Genomic DNA, 19522 nt, shown 5'->3' with positions numbered 1-19522 from the left:
CTTAAGAAACCTGGCTTTTAGCCAGGGTTAAAGGTGCTCTTGCACCCTTACCGTGGCTACCAGGTATTGTGTGATTCTTCAGGCTGCATGCCTGAAGAGTCACACAGACAGGCGCAAAGCATGCCCATCTGAGGGGTGTGTGTGCCCAATGCAACGTGCATGCCACACGTTGCGTTGAGGGATGCCTGGAGGCTGGAACAACAAGTTCCGGCCCAGATCCCCCTGCCCTGCTCAGTGCTTCGTGGAGCTGCACAGAGCAGGGCTGCCTGTGTCGGCGTGCAGGAGGCACGCTGAAGAGGACCTCCTTGGTCATCTGGGGGGAAGGTGAGGTGAAAGCAGCCTTCCTCCCCATGCCCTCCCGAGGCAATCATGTGAATCACCACAGAAAATAACACTGCTTTTCTTTTCTTTATTATTTGTAGTTAGGATCCTTTGGGGATGTTTCTCCCAATCATGTGGGTACTTTAAGGGAGCCAGGCATTCTGGGTCTCCCTTAAGGCAGGCAGGCAGGCATGTATCCAAATGGTGAAGGGAAGTTTGGGAATTTACCAGGAAAGCTTTACCAGCTTCTCGCCACTCTTTGACTCTCTTTCAGATTACAGCCCAAGAAGACGCCTGCTGCCTCCTGGCATCATCCATTAGCAGCAGCATGGAAGACAAAGAGCTGAAGACACACTGAGTGGCTGCCTTTTTTTGACCTGTGCTTATTAGGCAAGTAAGGGGACAATTGCATTTTGAGCTAGATGGTCCAGAACACACCTGCCAGCTGGGCCAAGAGACACTTTCTAAAGTGATGGCTCTCTTGCATTTAGCAGGGGAAGAAGAATTGTTCTTTTTCAACCCCAGCACTGCATTTCTCCAGTGGCTGTTACTGGTGTCTATCTTGTGTATTGTTTAAAATTGTAAGCTCTTTGGGGACAGGGATCCATCTTTTTTCTGGTTTTTTTTTTTTTAATGGAAACTGCTTTGAGCACTTTTTTTTTTTTGGTTGAAAAGTGGTATACAAATGAAAGGTATACATATAAAATAGCAACAGCAGCCTCCTTTTTTCTTTGGGATGAGAGTGATTTTTTTCTGTCTCAGAATTGCTATTGTAGCTGAGGGAAGACAAGGACAGAATCCTGGAAGGCAAGGACAGAATCTATCAAGAAACATTCATTTTCAACATTTTGTTTGTATTCTGCATTTTTACATTTCTTGGTCATTTTGGTAGCAATCATCCCTATGGTCTCCCACAGTAAATAACACGGAGGCTCTCCACACGAGCAGTGTGGAGAGCTGGATGGGGTTTGGCAGAAAGAGCAGGTCAAGCCTGCTCTCCCTGCACATGACCATCAAGCCCTCCCTGGGTGGCCACATCGGCCACCCACACGATTACCGGCTCTGCCATGGAGCCGGTAGGGACGGCAGGGATTGGGGGCCGTCCAGCCTCTGGAAGTCCTGGCATGCCCCGCACAAGTGTGCAGGGCATTCTGGGGGGACCCCCGATGCTGGGAGGCTTGCTGCAGCCTCCTGGTCAGGGGTCTACTCATGAGTCATCACAATGCAGATCCACACCGATGCAGATCCACACCACACAAAAATGGGGTTAGTGGAGCACTCACTTCACTAACCTCATTTTAGGGGAGGGCTACTTTGACGGGCTAGCCGCCACCACCAGGCTCACCCGCAAGCCCAGTGGTTCTCATGATGGGCAAAAACCAGGCTGGGCTCCCTTAACCCATTCCCCCCTCCACTCGTGAGAATAGCCTCACTACCTTTATTTTCTTTTTATTTGCAGTTAGGATCCTCAGATGAATGTACAATAAAGAATAACAAATAAAAACGCTGAATACAATACAATATAGCATCAGTAAAACAGCATAAACAGGTTAATTACTGAATGCCTGCCGGAATTCTAAAAAGTTTTTAAAGCCTGTGTAAATGAGAAGAGAAGTAAATAAATAAAGCTGGTTCCCTGTCCCCAAAGGGTTCACAATCTAAAAAGGAAACACAAGACAGACACCAGCAACAGCAACTGGAGGATGGATAGGGCCAGTTTCTCTCTACTGAGTACCATCACTGGGAAGGCCCTGTCGCCAGAAGCCATCAGTTTCCAGTGGAGAAATATCCCAAGGAGATTCCAGGAAACACATTATGAAATGGAACTCTGAGCATATAGGGAAGAAATGGGACCAAATTGTTGATACTCTAGACACAACTGCATCTGCCATAGACCCCTGGGTGCTTCAGTACCAGAGGGCAATGCATTGTGGTGCATGCATCTACTGAGTATCCGTGCATATTCCACCTGACCACTGAATTAGTTCTGGCTTTACAGTCTCTGAATATTCAAAATATCTCCCAGAAAGACACTCACTCACTCACTCAGTAGTATGGTGCCACCAAGAATCTTGTGTTTTTGAACAACTCACCTCATAGATTCCTCATCTGTTCTGCATAGCTTATTTTTGTGTATGTTTATTTTAAATGAAACATTTGCACAGATGCTAGCTGTTAATATTAAATGTTGCACATATGCTTCATTTTATTACTGGCGGATTATTATTGGGTAAGCAGCTATTCTTTAAAAAAAAATATTTTTGTTATGGTTAAATTTATGGTTAATTTAAGCTCAGATGCTATTTCTGCGGGGGGGCGGGGGGGGGGAAGCATTTACAATTTGCATTTACAATTTATTCCTGTGATTTTTATTTTATTTTTATTTTTTGGTAATGGTTTAATTGTGGACTAGGGATGTGCCCAAACCGTCTCGGGCAGCCACGGGCAGGGCAGCAGTCGGTTCCTTTAAAAAGCAGATAAGCAGGTCTTTATCTGCTCCTCCACTGCCCCACCACTTTTCCAGGCATGGTGCCCACTTTCCAAAAGGCCCCTCGTGGCTGCAGCACTGAACCCAGCCGCCTGCGCATGGCAGCCATGTGCATGCTGACAACATTTACAGGCTGCTGGAGGCAGTGCTGCAGCTGCGCATGGCCTTTTGGAAAGTGGGTGCCGCGCCTGAAAAAGCGGTGTAGTAGTGGAGGAGCAGATAAGTTCCTGCTTACCTGCCTTTTAAAGGAACTAATCCCCACCCTGCCAAACTCAGTCAAATGTGGGCACCTGAGCCAGTTCAGTGCTTCCCTAAGGAGGCACTGAACCAGTTTGGGCACATCCCTATTGTGGACTGCCTGTTAGGGGTGTGCACGGAACTGGCTGGTCCGGTTCAGTTAGAGTCCAGACCGGATGTGACCTGGACCAGGCCAGTTCAGTCTGGCATCCCCTCGAACACTCCTGGTTTTTTGGGGGGGTGTCGGCAAACATTTTATATATATATATATATATATATATATATATATATATATATATATATATTTTACTTACCCCCTTCGAGGGAGTTGTTGGAGGTGGTAGTGGGGTGTGTGTGTCCGTGGAGGTTCCCGCTCCCCCAGCTGGCCTCCATTCGTGCCCATACCAGCTCTTCGGCCAATTTGGGTCTTCCCAGTCAGGGTGTGTGTGTTCAGTCCGGAGTCGGACCGAACAGGGGATGGTTCGATTCAACCCCGAACGGTCAAACTGAACCGGTTCAGTTTGCAGTAGGGATGTTTGCACATCCCTACTGCCTGTCAGCACCCAATTGTTAAGGGCATTTGACACACATTGCATCCTGCTGCTATAAATGGGATGCCAGGCCATTTTTCTTCAGTTCATGTTTTTTGGAGGAAGTGTCAGATTAGTTTGAAACTTCCCACATTCGAGGGAGTCTATCTGAAGATTATCCATGTCAAATTTCAAAAGATTCATGAAAAATGGCTGAGTTACAGTCCTTTGAAGTACAACATGTCAAAAATTATTTTGACAGCTTTTCAATTTTTGTTCAAAACACCCATTTTTGGGAACAGTTTTCTCAATGCTGGGTTTACTTACAGAATTTATCACATTGATTCCAAATGATATGGAAACAAATGCTTTTGGTTAGACCCTGTCCTTAGTTAGATGTGGCCCTTGTGGCATTTAGTCTTTTAAGAAAACCTGTTTAATATCCGATCATTTCCCAAGGGCCACATAATGTTACCACACATGCTTAGTAATGCCAACTTTGTCCTCCACCAAGAGTGAAGTTCACAGTTAGCATGTATGTGTTAAACAACAGTATTGAGGCCTAGTCCTTGAGGTACAAATACAATGGAGAAGCAGCTCCTTGCTCCTCTCTTCTCCTGAGCAAGCTGCTCTTCCTTTCCTTCAAAAGGAAAAGAACTGGAGTGTGCTAAGTGTCAAGCAGTAGTACTGAGCCTGGTAGTTCAGGTACAAACAAAATGAAAGTGAATGGCAACTCTATGTCTTTCAAATCCTGAGCAAACAGGCGCCCCTTTCCTTTATCAAGTACAGAAGGACACTTGGGCCTGGTTACAAACAAATGGTGAGGGAGGATAAGTGCTAGACTCCCTCCTCTTCTTTTAAGTGATTAGCCCCCCACTTTTCTTAAGAGGTACAGGGCTGGAGTATGGCAGGAGCCAAACAGCGGTACTGAGGCCTTGCTTCTGAAGTACAAGCTCAGTGGAGAGAGATGGCAGCTCCCTCTTTCCCTCCTCTTTTTTTGGGGAAAAAAGCTGCCCCTCCCCTTATTAGTTGCAGGACTGGAGTGTGGTAAGACCTTCATAGAGCACTAAGGTACAGCAGTTCAGGCAGAAGCAAAAAAAAAAAAAAAAAAGGAAAAGGAAAAGGAAAAGAAAAGAAAAGAAAAGAAAAAGAAAGAAAGAAAAGAAAAAAGAAAAAAGGAGGGTTTGCCTCCTCTCCTAGGCAAGCTGCCCTTCCTTCCTAGGGTTGCTAACTGTCCCGTACTAAGTGGGATGTCCCAATTTCCTGTGGGGAAATGCTCATCCCGGTCGGGACTCCTGCTGTTTGAACTTTAGAATTTTTAGATACACTTTTAAAGCCTCCGCTGAGTGGTGGCGGAGCAGGGGCACAGCGGCGAGAGCTCTCCCAGCCCCTTCCGAAACTATGCATGGCTCTGGATGCGGCAGGGGCAGGGCTTGCTGGGGCGACGCACTGGTGACAGGCTCGCCACTCCGGCCACGGTGCTTACATTCACTAAAAAGCTCTGACTCACCGCCATTCACTGTAGGAGGGAGGGGAGGAGCCAGGAAGGTGGGCAGGTGAAAGGCTCCGCCTTGTCTGCCTCCAACTGAGGCCACAGTCACCAGTGCGCTGGTCCAGCAAGCCCTGCCCCTGCCCCATCCAGAGCCATGCATAGTTTGGGAAGCGGCTGGGAGAGCTCTTGCCGCTGTGTCCCTGCTCTGCCACCGCCCAGCAGCAGCTTTAAAAGTGTAAAACAAACAAACAAAACAAATAAGCCCCGCCCCAAGCCCCCATCTTGAATACAGCCAACGCAATGTTGGAACCCTATTCCTGCCCGCTCTGAGAGACAAGCAGTAGCAATAATGCTCAGCAGGTGAGGCACATGTTGAAAACAGACCCAACAACTTTAGGGTCATGACTTAAATAATTCATGTAGTAGTGTTTTTCCTCAGGCTCAAGGGGTTTCCCTCCCTCCTTCTGGACTTTTGGATAAACACTTAATAAGGGATTTGCGTGCGCAAACAGCTTCCCCACAAAGATTTGAGCTATATTAATGCATTAAGTACAATTTGGAAGGAGAACTGTAGCCATTTTTTCCTTGAATTCCTACAAGAAACTGACTTCTGGTATATTGATTATTGTTGTAGCTGGATTTATTCCATATGTTATATGTCTATCGAAGAATGTTTTCTGGTATTTTTACACATTAGCCCTCATTTCAACGTGCAGACAGTAATGCAATAAGGCAGCATAGAAAAATAAAAAGTTTACAGCCAAAATAAATGTGCAATGGGAGTTTGCAACAACACACTCTGAAAACGGCAGCAATATAAACTGGTTTGTAAAATTCGGGAAATCCCTATTAGAATAGAATTTTATTTATTTATTTATTTATTTATTTATTTTATTTGCATTTCTATACCTCCTAGTATAGAAATCTCTAGGCGGTGTACAGATTAAAACATAATATAAAACAAAACATTTAAAAATAATAAAAACAGATGAAATCACAATAGATATAAACGCACATTAAAATTTAAAATGTTACATTTAAATTAAAATTAGAATATTAGAATATTATTTAAATTTAAAATTAGAATATTAGCCTCTGGAATCTCTATTAGAATCCCTATTCTAGGAAAAGCACCTAGGTACCCCAAATCCCTCTCTCTGAGAATGACTCTGCAACGACAATGACTACTATGAATATTACTAAGGTCTTCAACTATGAATATTACTAAGGTCTTCAACCAAAGTTCTCAAAGTGGTTTACACAGAAAAATAAACAAGATGGTTCCCTGTCCCCACAAATAATAAACAAGATGGTTCCCTGTCCCCAAAGGGCACATTTAAAAAGAAACATAAAGTAGACACTGGCAACAGCTGCTGGAGGGATGCTGTGCTAGGGTTGGATAGGGCAGGTTGCCCCCCCCCCGCTAAATATAAGAGAACCACCACTTTAAAAGGTGCATCTTAGCTCAGTTAGCAGGGGTGTCCCATACTCCTGGGATCCTGGAAGATAACTCTCATCACAGGCTGTGATGGGACGTATATAGGAGCTGGTGAATGAGTGCGTGAGTGTGTGTGGGTTACCCTAGCCAGGCATGGAGGATTCAGAGGGGGAGGGATTTTTAAAAAGGCAGTTGAGATAGAGAAAGAGGAGAGTTGGGGTTAGTTGTGTGGGAATCGGGGGTGGTTTTTGCTGATTGGTTGGTGTGTTCTGAACAGAAGAGATTTGTTCAGGGGATTGTGTGGAACTTGAAGGGTGAATGTATGGAAGCTGGAGAACCAGCAGTGTACTTGGCAGCTCCTAGTAACAGACAAGAAGGTCTGGAAGAATTCACTAAGTTTACAAACGCAGTTTAACTTACCTCTGTCCCAGTTATCTCACCCCACTATGTGTTACATTTTATCCAGAAGGAAAGAACTACTCAGAAAGTGGAACAGCTGATGTAACTTGGTAGAGAAAAGGGCCCTGCTTTGGGCCCTGCTTTGTAGAGATCTTTATTCTAGTCAGTAAATAATAAACTTATTCTTGTTTTCATTCAAGTTGTGTTTCATTTATATCCTGAACATATGCCTATCCTTATGCTGATCAAAGACCGAAATAAAGACTATGCTATGCTATGCCTATCCTGCGCTCACGAGGCTACACAGCCAAAAGAGATTTAGTACCAAGACCAGGGTAACAAGAATGTATATGGCAGCAGCGAGGGAAAGTTAAAAAATAACAACAACACCCTGAATAAATTCCCAGAAGACTAAATTGTCATAGAACAATATCTATTAAAAAGAACAATTCACCTTCCTGGAAATGAGGGGGGTGTCAGGGAGGGACCCTGACACAGGCTACAGAGACTAACAAGACATATAACAAAGACAGTGCCGGCCAGCGGGATTAGTCATCTGGGTAAGTGAGTTGGGCTTTTCACTGGGATGCCTGTTTGTGTGCTCTGCCTCCTCCCAAAGGTCGGCCGGCAGCTGCTTATCCTTTGATTGTGAGAACCTGGCCTATATGCCCCTAATGGCTACATTCTTAATTTATGAGTGTGTGTATAGAAGGGACAGAAATATAAGCTGGGGATGTTCCGTAATGAGGCAAATGTACTTTCCACATGTTCATAGGAGCTTCTTCTCATCCCTTTAATTAAAATCAGATCCCAGAGTTTTCCCGCCTCTACTGAAGATCTTTTTAAGGAGAGAGTGGACACCCATCTCTCAGGGATGCATCAACTGTGGGTCTTAACAGTAAACATGAGTGCGTATGTGTGTGTGAGTGAAATTTTTTTTTAAGCAAGCAGAGCAGGTGTGGGAGGGAACATCTATCTGTTCCAACAACACCTGTGTTTTCCTTCTCCCACACAAGGCCTCGCATCATTATTTGTTTGTTTGTTTGTTTGTTTATTTAACATTTATATCCTGCTCTTCCTCCAAGGAGCCCAGAGTGGTGTACTACATACTTGAGTTTCTCCTCACAACCACCCTGTGAAGTAGGTTAGGCTGAGAGAGAAGTGACTGGCTCAGTCACCCAGCTAGTATCGTGGCTGAATGGGGATTTGAACTCGGGTCTCCCTGGTCCTAGTCCAGCACTCTAACCACTACATCACGCTGGCTCTCTACATCAGGCAGGCAGGTGGCCATGAGTCCTGAAGGGACATGCCAACGATGCATGGTGAGATGGCTGTGTGGCCTTCCTAAAGTCACCATACTAGATGTGCCCTCTTCCTATGAATGACCAAACAATTTTAGCTGGTATGGCAGAGGAGGACCTGACAGTTCTGTTTTGGTACACTATGGTTTTTCTCTCCTCATGGTCGTCTTGCACTGCACAGAGAAGATTTGGACAGAAATCTAATCAATGATATCCAAAAGCACTTAACTGAATGGAGTTAATGTAATAATAAAGTTTAAATATAACACTCCAATTAAATTTATGTTTGTTAAATAAAATGTAACTTAATAAAGGCATTCAATTAAATAAATACTATTCATTCATCCCTCACCAGGAACTTCTGTAAAAGCAACTACATGCATTTTTAAAAATAGCCCTGTGCAGGTGTTATGAAAAGCAGGGACACTGTACTTTTGTACAGCCTCCCCGATAGCCTGAAATCAATCAATTCTGAGAGCAACAACTGAGGTGGTTGTTGCCATGTGGTTCCATGAGCATTTGCTCACGTGCTTGCCCTAGGCCTGCATGGGGCAGTTGAGAATGCATTGAGAGTATTTTGCTGTTCTTTATGCTGTCTGATGAACTTGACACAAAGCAAACAAGCCAAGCCTCCAACAAACTAAGAATGTCTTTTCTCATGGACCGACTTGCGGAACAAATTGAGACATGTTTGAGATGCACAGGCAGCATGCTACTCTGCTAAAACAAAACCAGATTTATAAGAGCTTCTGTTCATACTCTTGAAACATTGAAACTTGCTAGTCAGGCTGGATTTGAAGCCTGTGGACTCCTGTAACTGGGTAGGAGCTGGGCAGGAAGTGGAGCCAAATTCTTTATCACAGAGCTGCGGCAGGCTGCAGCGGGATTGGTAAGATTGCAGCAGGCTCCAGAGTGCAGCATTGCTTCACAGTAAATGCCCCCTTTATATGACTGATGTTTAGAGAGGATGGGCAGGTCGCTCTCTCTCTCTCTCTCTCTCTCTCTCTCTCTCACACACACACACACACACACAAACACACACACCAGTGGTGGCTGGTGCTGGTGGGTGGATCAAAACTTTAACTCCTGGTAAAAGCTCCTGCTGCTTGACATCATATCTTAGAGAGCGCCTTCTTTTACATGATCCCCACCGCACGTTAAGGTCATCTGGGGAGGTCCGTCTCCAGTTATCACCGGTTCGTTTGGTGACGACTCAGAGGCGGGCCTTCTCTCTAGCTGCTCCTGGACTGTGGAATGCACTCCCAGGGGAAATTCGTAATCTTGATTCTTTACTGTCCTTCAAGAGAGCCCTTAAAACCTATTTGTTTGGCCTGGCCTTTCAGGGTTTGTAATCAGTTTTAATTGTTTTAATACCTGGTTTTCAGGGTTTTAATTGTTTTGATAGTTTAATTGTTTTTTAAGTTTTAAATTGGTATTTATATTTGTATCTCTGTTTTAATTGTTTGTTTGTTTGTTTGTTTATTTATTTATTTATTTTTGCATTTTTATACCGCCTTTCGTTAAAATATAGCCCCAAGGCGGTTTACAAAAGTTAAAAACACACAATAAAAACACAATAAAAACAACATGCTAAGAGTATAAAAACATATAAAAACAGGTTTTTAATGTTTTCTGTTTTAATTGTAAACCGCCCTGAGCCATTTCGGAAGGGCGGTATATAAATCAAATAAATAATAAATAAATAAATAATCACACTTGGGCAATTAGCCACATTCCCTGCCCCACTGCTCAATTGGCTGATGTGCATGCTCAGTGGCAATTTGGGGGGTCAGTATGGCAAAACAAATGCTATCTCTATCTATCTATCTATCTATCTACAGTATCTATCTATCTATCTACACACACACTTATATCTCGCTCTTCTGCCAAGGATCCCAGCGCAATGTACATGGTGCTTTGTACATGGTACATTTAATATATCCTCACAACAACACTGTGAGGTAGGTTAGGCTGAGAGATACATGACTGGCCCAGAGTCACCCAATGAGCTTAATGGCTGAATGGAGATTTGAACTCGGGTCTTCGCAGTCCTAGTCTGACACTCTAACCGCTATGCCATACATACTGCTTCCCCCCGTTTCATCCTGAATATACCCAGAAGCAGATGTTGGAACCTTCTGGAAAAGATTGTCCTCAATGCCCATCAAAGTCTCCTTGCTTCACCCTAGCCAGGGTTGGTATCAGGGGCTGGCATTACTGGGCAACAGTCAAGGGTCTACGGCTGACCCTCTTACTTGTCTATGCTTTTTAGGACGTTTTAGATCCTGAGCACATATGCATCATTTTAATCTAGTTTCTTATTTGTTATTAAAAAATAAATCTAGTTCCACACTCGTTAAAAATGGTTGAAACCCCCCTGCTGCAACGGAATCATTTCATTTCTGGTTTTCACTTTCTCCCAGCCAGTCAAGTCAGGCAGGGCCAGCATCAGGGGTTGGCCAACTTGAGCAGTGGCTGGGGGCTCAGGGCTATCAAAGGGCGCATGGGCAACCCCTGAGACCCTACTGGAAAAAAGATGGCAACTACCAGTGCAACTGTCAAGAAGCACTCCGAACTGCTGCCACTACTACTAATGCAAACTTCTCTCAAACCCTTGTGGGAATGTGCCTTTTTGCAGCGGCAGTGGCAGCTCAGAGCTCTCTTTAGCAGCCACGCTGGCATCTGCCATTTTCCTTTACGACTTCTTCACTATGAGCCCCATGGCCCACTGAGATCATCTGGAGAGGTCCGTCTGCAGTTGCCACCAGATCACCTGTTGGCCGCTCAGGGGTGGGCCTTCTCTGTTGCCACCCCAAGACTTTGGAAGCTTAAAAAAAAATCTTTAAAGATGCATTTATTCACCCACATTTTTAACTAGGAATGGGGTTTTTTAATTGTTTTAATGTTTGTTTTAATTTGTTTTAAGGTTGTTGTCACAACCAATACCAGGGCAAGGTAGATGGGAGCGGGGAAGGCAGGGTTCAACCTACCTTCCCCCAGACAATCAATCTTTGTGCCTTCAGTGTGCAAGCCGCACACTCACATAATCCGTACTGCTCCTGGTAGCACAGATCAACAGAGGCTGAGACTCATTTCCCCCGCCTCCGGACATCCCACAAGGCACCATGCAATGAGCGCGGTACCTTGGGGGATTCCCCCACTTCCCTGAGGAGATGCACGATCCTGGCAGCTGGGTTAAGGGTGAGCTGGCACCCTTAACCTCGGCTAAGAGTTGGGCTAAGAAGTGGGGTTAGGCTGAATGGGAGCCCAGGAATCCACATGGATCTCAGCACTCCCCATGAGCCTCCTAGCCTGGGTTAGGCTGCTTGTGAGAACAGCCTCTTTAAATTTACCCAGAGACGTACATTTGGGGCAGTGTACAAATATAATAATATAAATAAATAAAGCAATGCTCCCTTCCCCTTATGTTCAGTGACACAATGATAGATACATTCCATTTGTTATATGTACATTTGTTATGTACATATAGCCACCAACGTAGAAGCTCTTGTTACTGTTAAATGGACCCACAAAGGTACTTGGCTGAGGGCCCCCACAATCCTGATGCTGACAGTGAAGACAGGCCTGTCATCTGAAATGTCAGCAGAACAGACAACATGAATAAAATATGCTGTCGCTCTTTCCAAACCATCTCCTTATCTGGCCAGGTACATTCTACTCAAACAAAAGAAATTCATTGTAAGAACTGCTGTGCGATGGGCAGTATCAGGGACTGAAGAACGTCTTATCTCTTTTGGCTAGTGCATATTTTTCTAACTGGTTCGGATCCAAGGTGACATTCAATAAAGCAAACAAGCTCATGGAAACAGGACTGCTCTGCAATTCATGAGAGAGACGGGCCTGTCGTACATCAACAACAGATGGCACTCGGGTCAACAACAGGAAAGATAGGACTCGGCTTGTACAGAATGGGAAGTCCGGAGGTTGCATTGAAACAAGATACCTGCCAACTCTTACTATTTTGCTTGTAATGTTCTGTCTGAGACCAAAAAAAAGAACCATTCAGGTTCCTAGCACAGAAGTGACTGATGAACCTGCAAGCACTGGGCAAAAGGGGAACATGCCCCCCAATTTTTCATTGGGTGCCCCCAACCTCTTGCCAACCTGCCTGCCCTCAACACACCCTGTCACCAAGTATGTCTGGATGAAGCAGGAGGTGATGGCAGAGGAGTGCACTCTGGGTCAAAATTAATCATTCCAGTCCAGCAGGTGCTCCCCATCACCACATCCTCCATCCTTGATCCCCCATCCTCCTCACTCCATGCGCTTGTCCAGCCCATTTCCTCTTCCACTCCCCATCCCTTCCTTTTCCATTTGTCAACGAAGGGGAGGGGAATGTGATTGTGCTTGGGGCTGACTCTTTTGGGGCATTTTAAAAAATTTATTTTACATTTTATATCCCGCTCTTCTTCCAAGGAGCCCAGAGCGGTGTACTACATACTTAGGTTTCTCCTCACACCAACCCTGTGAAGTAGGTTAGGCTGAGAGAGAAGTGACTGGCCCAGAGTCACCCAGCAAGTATCCTGGCTGAATGCGGATTTGAACTCGGATCTCCCCGGTCCTAGTCCAGCACTCTAACCACTATACCACGCTGCAAAAGGCATGGGGCCTTTTGTATCACACCCAGCAGTAACCCAGCTACTGGGCTTAATGGAGGAGGCAGCAAGCAGCTCTTGTGCCTGGAAGCAAATCAGACGTTGTAGAAGCAGTTCTCAAAAGAGGGTAGGAGCTAGGGAAGAAATGGGTACCTGGGCAGTTTTGCTATGGTCCATGCATTGGACCTCAGCGGTCCTGGAGAGAGTGGCATAGCTGTTGTCAGTCTCTGCTAATATTACAGGGGTTTGGTTAAGCATGAAGGGCAGGCTTCAGGTTGCTTTGTTCTATTTGGTGCTGGACTGGATTGGACAGGGTAGGGCAAGTAGAGGTATCATGAGTTTATAGGATCAAGCTTTAACTGGTTTGATGCCTCATCTTATGCAGAATTAGATTTCAATGGGCTCAGGCTCACCGAAGGGCCATACATTATATTGGAGCTCTATGAATGGAGCTCTCTATGAAAGTTTCTTCTTCTTAAAAGCAGCTGTAGAGAGTTCCAGATTTGGTTTGAGGCCGTGGTATGTTGGTGGAGGGTCCCTCATTCCCCCCCCCCCAGCCCCCATGCCATCTCATAGCTTAAATCAACCTCACCAAGTTGACTATTTGATCCTGATTTCAAGATCCTGGCTGATGAACTAACAGTGGTTGGACTAAACCACAGTTTCTTTAATAGTAATGGCAAACTGTAGTTTGTTCTGAGTGGAAAGAAGCAGCATTACAGGATCATAGGAAGCTGCCTTATCCTGAGCCAGACCATTGGTCCATCTAGCTCAGTGATGTCTACACTCACTAGCAAAGGCTCTCCAGGATTTCAGACAGGAGCCTTTTCCAGCTTTCCCTGGAGATGCCAGGAATGTAACCTGAAAGGACATTCCATTTTCATTGAGCTACAGACCCACCCACCCACCCACTCCCTTTAAATCCCTTCCTTTCATGTCTGAAAGATGGTGTTGGGGAATGAAGAAGTGTGTTAGGCTGTGGCCTGACTAACTTTATCCATGTAGTGTTAAACCAGTGGTTCCAAACCTGAGGGCCTCCAGATGCTGCTGAACTACAACTCTCATCTTCCCTAGGTATAATTTATTGTGACTGGGGATGATGTGAGTTGTAGTTCTGCAACATCTGGAGGCCTCCAAGTTGGGAACCACTGTGCTAAACCATGTTTTAGCATTACACATGAATGTGGCTACTGACAGATTCCCGCGTAGCAAGAAATCACCTGATCTCCCAGCTCCCAACTGCTGGCCTTTTTGGGTTATTTGCCTAATACAAGAATAAGCCAGTAGCCACAATAATATAATCTAGCTATTTGTTACAAAATCTGAAGACAGAGCATAAAAGTAAAAGTGTTTTGATGGAAAATGTTACAATTTCTCTCCCTTTCTCTGTGATTTAAATAGTTCAATATAGTAAATGTGTCCAGAGTAAAATATTTTTTACACACTAGCCTAAATAATATGCAGTTCCCTCTGTGTTTCTTCATTGAGTTTGCCTTCCAGTTTAATTAATTGGTTTTTAAATAAATGTGCATATTAGCAAAACATCAGCATAAGTGCCTTTTTGAGATATTGAAGGAAGCACAAGACAATTCACAATTTAATAAGCATAACTTATCACTTATTGCTGTTTTTATGCAATAAAACATTTTTAATGAATTAAACACTGTTATAGTGCATTTGGGAAATCCTTTGTCTTTTTGATTTCCCTCTAACTTTGTGCAGTTTCCTTCCCCTTCCCCACATTTAAAGGAACAGTTCTAACACCGAGGCCCCATTTCCACGTAACGGCATTTCACTCTCGTGAGAGAGCGGTCCTTGGGAGAAGGAGCATCATCACACATTATTAACAATTCAACCCCATCCCTGTGTACCCCAGGATGGTTCTTCACATGAGTAGTGCATGGATCTCTCCATGGCCTTTCATTCTCATGAGACAATGTTTCATTCTGGAGTAGCATCCGTCATCATCACACAGGAGGAATCTTTCCTGTGACTGGAGGTAATACTGCTCCTGCTGAAAGGTTCTTCTCATGAGTAACACCAAGGACTGCATGCTTTTACCGAAGCGGGAGGGGCTGGGACCCCTTGTCCAACTTTATTGTACAAAAAATAGAGCAGAGCCATTCAATAATTCCTGGGTAGGGCTGCCTTTTAAACCTGGCATGGAGCCTGACCTCCAGCTGCCCGTGTGCGGTCGTAGCGGTGGCCCCACTGACCCTGCCCCCTGTGTCTGATGTCAGATGTGGGGAAAAGCCGCGCTCTGCATCTGACATCAGACACGGGGGGGGGCGTGGTCTGGCTCCCGAACGGAGCCTTGAGACTCCGTTCAGGAGTTGGTGTTCAACTCCTGAAGGGGCCCCGCAGTCCCTACTTGGGAGCTAAACCAGCACCCCCATGTCTGATGTCCGATGCGGGGGCATGTCGGGTGTGAGGTGTGGCCCCAAATTGGGCACAGCCCTGGTTCTTTGAACCCGTTGGCTCAATGGTGGCTCCACCTCTGTTTTAAACCCAACCTGGGTATCACTGCCCTGAGATACATGATCTCAAATAATAAACCAGGCGTGGAGCCTGACCACTGGTGGCCCATGTGCGGCTGTGGCCCCGCTGACCATGCCCCCCGTGTCTGATGTCAGACGCGGGGGGCGTGGTCTTGCTCCTGAATGGAGCCTTGAGGCTCCATTCGGGAGTTGGAGTTCAACTCCCGAAAGGGCCACGTGGCCCCTTTGGGAGCCAAACTAAGGCTGGCGCTGTGTCAGATGTGGGGAAGTCAGACGCAGGGATGTCAGACGCGGGGGGCATGGTCTCACTCCCAAATGGAGCCTTGAGGCTCCATTCGGGAGTTGGAGTTCAACTCCCGAAGGGGCCACGTGGCCCCTTTGGGAGCTAAACTAAACTAAACTAAACTGTGTTCACAGCGCCAGCCTTTTAACTCCTGAAGCGGCCATATGGCCCCTTCAGGAGCTACTTAGACTAGCGCTGTGTTCGCAGTGCAGCCAGGAGCAGCTCTTCCCAGCAGGGAAGAACCGCTCCTGGCTGCTCTGTGAATGCAGCGCCAGCCTTAGTTTAGCTCCCGAAGGGGTCATGCGGTCCCCGCTCGGCAGCTAAACCAGCACCCCCACGTCTGACGTCAGACGCGGGGGGCATGTCGGGGCTGTGAGGCGTGGCCCCTCATTGGGCGCAGCCTGAGTTCTTTGACGAACCCAATGGTGGCTCCGCCCCTGTTTAAAACCCAACCTGGGTATCACTGCCCTGACATATATTACCTTTGCAGTGATCTAATCAGATTGCTCAGTTTATAGTGCCACCACAAATTATTATTATTATTTTTTACATTTTATATGCATTTTACACATAAATCCATGTTCTTAAGAACAAACTTCTTTATCCATTTCTTTTTGGTGAACAAAACACATAGTGCCAATCTTGCCATCCCGTCCCCTTTCTCTTCGGGTAGCCAGAAGGGGGAACAAGAGACACAGTGGAAAGTGGGCGTCCTCCAATGTGACTTTCCCCTTTGACAGGCTTAGAAGCTTGGGATGGGACAAGGCGGCACTCCTGTTGCCGGGCAATGGCTTAAGGCACATGGAGACAGGGTGTAGGACACGTTCTCAGAAAGGCAGCAGGCATGGAGTGGGTGCATTCCTAGGCAACTCTGGGTCATCCTCTCTATGACTGCAGTTCCAGAAACAGCACAATACTGTGTCTGGCCGTGTCTGCATTCAGACGTAATGCTGCTGCCTTCATACATCAGGTTGGAGCAACAAAACTCACTACAAACCAAAGGTTCACACTGGAGTTTAGTGAGGGAAACTGCAGCTTGTTTTTGCTGCGAAACCATGGTTTCACACATTTGGATGTACATGAATTCTAATGTCTGCCTCATTCAACTCTGGTTTGGTGTTATGTGCGAATGGGGCCTGAATTATGTACCTGGTCAGTGTAAGAATTTGGAACTCTAAGTTACTCACTTTCCCCCAATTTGGGCTCCAGAGGGTTGGCTGGAAGATATCCACAATACATTGAAATAATTTGTGGAATCATCATGGAAAATATGCAGAATAGATAATGCAAAATGTGTATAGCATGTGTAATTTTTTCAGATATTGCTTAAGGAAAAAATATACCCTAGAGCCTAAAAGTTTAGTTTTTCAATTGAATGATATTCACCAAATGCTCTCTCCTTTAGCTTGCTAAAATAAACTATGACACAATCAGACAACACACTATTGAGTTAAAAATGTTAGGGCAAAGCATCACTCATTTTTCCTACCATTGGCAATGCATACAATATCTTATTGCTATATGTGTCCTCAATTTTCACTCTGTGTGAAGTAGCTGGAGAATCAATGCATGGACACTTCCAGTTAATTTCTTTAAGAATAATGGCAGCTCCACACTCTTTCATGGGAAAATCATCCTACTTTCCGTATTTTAGTACCAACCAGAATACTCAACATATCTTGCTGATGGTCGAGAATCTATTGATTTCCAGTGTGATTCCAGATGCAATTCAGTACCACCTTTGACCCATGAAGTTCCAAATGACCTGCAATAAGGACATTATATAAAGGACTGCCATATGAACCACCAAAGGCAGCCCGTTCATCAGGCAAAGTGAGGCAGTCACCTCAGGAGGCAGATTATTGGGGTGTCAAGAGGGTGTCAAGATGCCCCCACAATGTCACCATCAAGACAGCTCTTTATGACAGATCTGAACCTTGCAAGCCTTGTAAGGAGCACCTCTCTCCTTACATCCCTTGCAAAGCTTGCAAGAAGGACAGGGAAAGAAGAGGAGGCTGCTAGTAGGGATGTGTATGGAACTGGTTCGGAGGCCCTTTATGAGCCTCCAAACTGGTTCGAACAACCAGCAGTTCGAACGGTTCAAAGGCGGGGGGATTAACTTTAAGGATGGGGAAGGGTGCACTTACTCCTCCCTCCACTTTCCCCCCACCCATGCTCCATTTTCAAAGGGACTGTCAGGGTGGCAGCATACCTCCCTGCTGCCCCATTGCCTCCTCGGTCCCTATGCATTGGAAGTACCTGACAAATAGAGGTCCTTAGCAAATGGAGCACTGGTGGGGGGAAAGCAGAAGGAAGGGTACGTGCACCATCCCCCTCCCTTAAAGTCACCCCCCCCACCTTTGAACTTCGCCCGCCTGGTTCTGTGCTCATCCCTAGCTGCTAGCTATCTCCCGTCCTCCTTGTTCCCTGGAACATTCAAAGCTTGTAAAGACAGATTTTGAAAGGGGACTGGCCCACATCAGGGGTTGTGGGGCAAGGCAAAATTTCGCACCTTGCCCCAGGCACTGCAATACCTTAGGCCACCTCTGTGAACCACCTTTTGACTGAGGTCATCATTATTGCCCCTGCTCTACTTAAGAGGTAGGTGGGCAGTTATGAGGATAGTGCCCCAACTCTGGTAGCACCTCAGTTGTGGAATACACTCCACAGGGACATTCATTTAGGTGCCAAGTTGAAACTGTTTATTCTTTTGCACTTTGGCAGAGGTCACATGAATGGTTTGTCATTTGCTGTTAGGTATATTTTTTAGACTGATTGCATGCAGATTTGCTTTGATATGGTCATAGGAACACAGGAACCTGCCATATATTGAGTCAGACCATTGGTCTGTCTAGCTCAGTATTGTCTTCACAGACTGGCAGAGGCTTCTCCAAGGCTGCAGGCAGGAATCTCTCTCAGCCCTATCTTGGAGAAGTCACTTTGCTCTGGAAGGAGGGGGGGAGTATATGAGTTTTAAACAAATCCAATGAGTGTGTGCACTTGTAAGTAGGCAGACTTCACAGAAGGCTCATTAAGCCTTCACTCCTCAGCAAGACATGGACTCTGTATGGCCTGGAGGCCTCTTTCATCAGGGAAGTGGCTAATTAGATGCAAAACAATATATACAAGAAGAAACAAAAGAGGAACCATAAGTCACTTGTGCTTCTCATTCCTACTTACAGTATAAATATACAGTTGGATGTGGTAAGAAGCTAGTGTGGTCAGTGGGGCTCCTAGGCCCAAAATTAGCCTGTACCCGAAGGGCTTTGGAGGGTCCCCCTGCCATGAGCCCCCCTGCTGCAAGGACCCCCTTAATTGTTCTAAAAATACCTGCCACTGCCCCACCACCGCTGTCTCTGGAGGGGCCTCCAAATGTTTTGAGGGGCCTCCCCCGAGCCTCACCACTGCCATGCACCCACCCCGCCGCTGCCCCACTGCACAGATATTTGCCATTTGTGCGGCTGGGGGCGGGGGTTGAGCTGAGCAGGACTCCCCCAAGGTGGCAGGTGCAGTGGCTGGCAAGCCTGTCCATCTGGGCACTCCTGCACCTGCTGCCGCCACCACAGCGGAGGCCTCCTTGGCTCACTCCCCCCACCCTTGTCCGCGCAAATGGCAAATATCAGTGCATGGGCACTGTGGGCATGGAGCAGTAGTGGGGAGAGTGCAGGGCAGTGGCAGGGATCTGGGGAGGTCCCCCCCAAACATTTGGAGCCCCCCCAGAGGTAGGAGGCCACAGACCAGATCCCCAAGGTCTGTGGATAAGAGCACCTCTGAGTGTGGTATAGCGGTCAGTGTACCAGGCTAGGACTTTAGAGACTGGGCTTCAACTTTCTAGAAAATGGTGAAGTTCACTGGCTGACTTTGGGCCAGCCACTATCTCTCAGCCTAACCTACTTCACAGGATGGTTGTGAGTGGGGG

Source organism: Hemicordylus capensis, chromosome 5 (genome assembly GCF_027244095.1).
Source record: "Hemicordylus capensis ecotype Gifberg chromosome 5, rHemCap1.1.pri, whole genome shotgun sequence".
Lineage (NCBI taxonomy): Eukaryota > Metazoa > Chordata > Lepidosauria > Squamata > Cordylidae > Hemicordylus > Hemicordylus capensis.
Note: the sequence above shows the minus strand (reverse complement) of the source record.